The sequence below is a fragment of the Octopus bimaculoides genome, chromosome 19 (genome assembly GCF_001194135.2).
Source record: "Octopus bimaculoides isolate UCB-OBI-ISO-001 chromosome 19, ASM119413v2, whole genome shotgun sequence".
NCBI classification, from domain to species: Eukaryota; Metazoa; Mollusca; class Cephalopoda; order Octopoda; family Octopodidae; genus Octopus; species Octopus bimaculoides.
The window spans coordinates 6,608,368-6,612,202 of NC_068999.1; the positions used below are offsets into that span (position 1 = coordinate 6,608,368).

General features: G+C 36.6%; 2 long non-coding RNA genes across 2 annotated transcripts in view; one reads left to right on the top strand and one right to left on the bottom strand.

Moving 5' to 3' along the window:
• The window catches only part of LOC106878485 (uncharacterized), a 6,270-nt gene extending 4,196 nt beyond the window's left edge, over window positions 1–2,074 (top strand). Inside the window, exons 2-3 of the long non-coding RNA XR_001410504.2 lie at window positions 380–506; window positions 1,662–2,074. This is a non-coding gene — a long non-coding RNA (uncharacterized LOC106878485). The remainder of the gene's footprint in view (window positions 1–379; window positions 507–1,661) is intronic.
• LOC128250065 (uncharacterized) overlaps window positions 1–3,835 on the bottom strand; it is a 49,989-nt gene that overhangs the window by 11,088 nt on the left and 35,066 nt on the right. The window lies entirely within an intron of this gene.

Genomic DNA, 3,835 nt, shown 5'->3' on the forward strand with positions numbered 1-3,835 from the left:
AAACACAGGATTCTCTGATTTCGTATCATGTACTACAAATCTGTGTGAGAATGTGCGTGTATATGTGCGTGTATGTGCGTGTGAGTGTGCGTGTGTGCGTATGTGTATGTGTGTGCATGTGTGTAAATATATACAATAATGATATGATTGACCGTTGACTGAACACTATTCAATTTTTTTTCTCCGTGTTTTTCTCCTTGTCTCCGTATCCTTTCTGTTGAAGAGCGTAGCTCGAAACGTCAAAGACTTTCCGTATTCCCGAGCGTCATACTAATATATCCTTTTGTTATTTACACCACCTGTCCTCGTCTGTTGTTATTATTTGTATATTCTCCCATATATATGTATATATATATATATATATATGTCTCTGTTATAGAGTGCCCGGACGGTGTAGCGAATGGTTCATATTTTCTTCTGGAGGGAATGTGTGCCGCATGCTGGTGTCAGGCGCCCGCAGCTTCGGCCGGAATGACAGCTCCCCAACCAATGGCATCATGTGTCTCGTAAGTAACATTGAAACTCTACACAAGCAACAAGCTATCGTAAGTACGCACGCACTCTATCCTTTACATACAACGAAGGAGCGTCCATAACAGTCATAGACAAACTGAGGCCCGCGGGACATTCTAAATGGAACACCATGGCAAGCAAGAATAACCTTGAATTCTCTACATGTTCGGCTTGCCTGATGATGGGCCATGTGTCAGGCGGCCCGATTCTCTAAAAGTATGTCTATGCCTGATCTAGAAGGTCAAATGATCTGCTAGACATACCAGCCAAATCTCCTGAAATGCAACCTTAAAATCACATCATAGTGAAAAAAAAAAGGTATTGACGTATTGCATAATGTAGTCTTAAATATAAAAATAGACAGGATGGTCTCGACTGGAACGCTTTTGCCCGTAGGTTTTCTTCATCAAATATTTTTGGCGAATAAACATAATCTAAAGCAACAATCACACACACACAAACACGTGGTAACGAGAGAGCCTATATGTGCTCGCTCTCCTATCTAGAAATAGTAAGTAAATCAACCTCATACCTATGAAAAGGATTTGTTATGTGGTTAAGTAGTTTACGTCGGTATCTCGCTGTCCAGGGGTTCAGTCCCATTGCACGGCACGGAAAGCAAATACTTTCCTTCATAATCCTGGCCTGTTCAATGCCTTGTGAAAGTATGTAGGAGATGGATACTGTGAAAGTATGTAGGAGATGGATACTGAGCTTATGTGAGTGATTAAGTATATATCTTTCTTTCGGGGAGGGGATGTATGAGCGGGGTGGTCTTCATGATTAATTAGTCCTATGTACACGTCTGAAAAAGACACGGCCAGAGCTTGTCTCATTTTGATCAGAAGTCTCTCGTTCACATATATGTCTGAGAGAGGTTTAGATAACGACGACAAAAGCAACACCAACATTATCAACAATAACAACATAAACACCGACAACACTACCACCACCACCAACAACAACAACAACAACTACAGCAACTACACCAGTAACAACAATAGCAACAACTACTAATGAAGCCGCAGCTATGGCAATATGCTTCGCAGACAACTAAATTTCATGTTCCGTAATTATGTCATATTTCTAATACAGCAAAATCTTCGTTTCTTTCATTTCGTTATTCTTGTCTTGTTTCTTTATCGTAGATGTGCTGTAGTCAATATGGGCTGTGGCGAAACGGAGCTAGTCAACCCCAACGCAACTTACCCAGCTTGTTGTGAGGAAAGGTGTAAAAACAACTAAACACAAAACGGAATTCTTCATCTCATTGAGAAGAAACTAAAGTTACACTAGCTTCGTACAACACTGATCGCAAATAAATCGTGCTTTATAGATAGATAGATAGATAGATAGATAGATAGATAGATAGATAGATAGATAGATAGATAGATAGATATAAAGCACGATTTATAAATAAACCGAGGTATTACAGTATTAAATGAATATGAGAAAGACAGGAGATAAAGCACGATTTATTTGTGGTCAGAGTTGTTCGAAAACCGAGGTTCTACTGTATTAATGAAGTCTCTAAATGAATAAATTGGATTAATTATGATAATGTTGTTTTTTTATATATTTACTACGGATTACTTGAAACTAACTCTCTTCCTACACCTCGATTCTTAGATCTTATAAATATATATGTTCTTCTATACTTTTACATGTTTCAGTCACTTGACTGCGCCTTTAGTCGACCAAATTGACACCAGGACTTATTCTTTGTTAATCTAGTAGTTATTCTATCGGTCTGTATGGCCGAACCGCTAAGTAACAGGGACCTAAACACCCCAACATCGGTATCAAGCGATGGTGGGGTGGACAAACACAGACACACAAATACATACATACATATATATTTGTTTTTTTTTTTCGTGGAAACCCGCAATAAGAATGGTCTTTATACACGACAAATGTGTCACAAATATATATCAAGTGATTTAAAAGTGTGTCTAATAAAATTATGCCATCAGCAATGGAATAATTTAAGTAATATTTAACACTACCCTGTAATTAAGTTCTTATCTCCTTTGTGTGTGGATTCACCATGTACGTGAACAAGTATTTGCAGTTTGTGTATATATGCTTTTGCATGTTTGTATATGTGTGTGAATAAATGTGTGTGTGAGTGTATATGTATGTATATATATATGCATATACATAAATGCATACATGCATACATACATACATATCTACATACACACATACATATATACTTGCATACATGCATGCATACATACACGCATACATGCATACATGCATACACACACACATATATATATATATATATATATATATATATATATATATATATATATATATATATATATATATACATACACACATACATACATGCATGCATACATCCATACATACATACATATATACATACGCACATACATACATGCATGCATGCATACATATATGCATACATACGTACGTATATACATACACACATACATGCATACATACATACATACATACATACATACATACATACATACATACATACATACATACATACGTGCGTGCACACAACGTGACAAAAAACGCAACACAAAATGAAGCAAGGAAAAAATTACTTTGAGAGAATGAGATGGTCTGGATTACAGGGAAGTGACTGTGTGTGTGTGTGTGTGTGTGTGTGTGTGTGTGTGTGTGTGTGTGTGTGTGTGTGTGTGTGCGCGCGTGTCTGTTTTGTGTTCATATCATGCAAAAACGAAAATTGCGTTTCACAAGGCAGAGGTTTAATCATACAGTCAACGCACTTCTCTGTTCTTTTCTATTCCCAGGTATAAGACAATGTTTTAAAGGTAGCGCCTGGTAGAAGATCGATAACAGAATAGTATACAGATATTTAATTATTTTGATTTTCTTATCTGACTGCTTTTCTCAGTCATTTGAACTTTAATGTGATTTTGTTAAAAGTCATTGCTTAATAAGCACACCTGTAAGACGCCTTCGTTACAGATTAACTTGTTCAAAGTGCAGCACGCGGTTGGGTTTCTGGTTCTTATAGTCATTTCTCCTTCGTTGACTGTGTCTGTGCTTTGCTAAAGACGTCAAATGACACTGAAATATGCCTACAGTTGTCTTCCATAAAATATTCATACCTTGTCTCTGATGACGGAATACCCAGTGCACGGACATGCTAACCTACCACTTGGGGTATCCCAGAAACGGCTGTAACACTTCAAATTCACCTTACCCTAATTAAATTATTCTAAATGATTTCAGATACTCGTTCTGCCTTGGTTTGGATTTTTCCTCTAATATAATATAATATAATATATTAATATATGATATAATATTTTATATATAT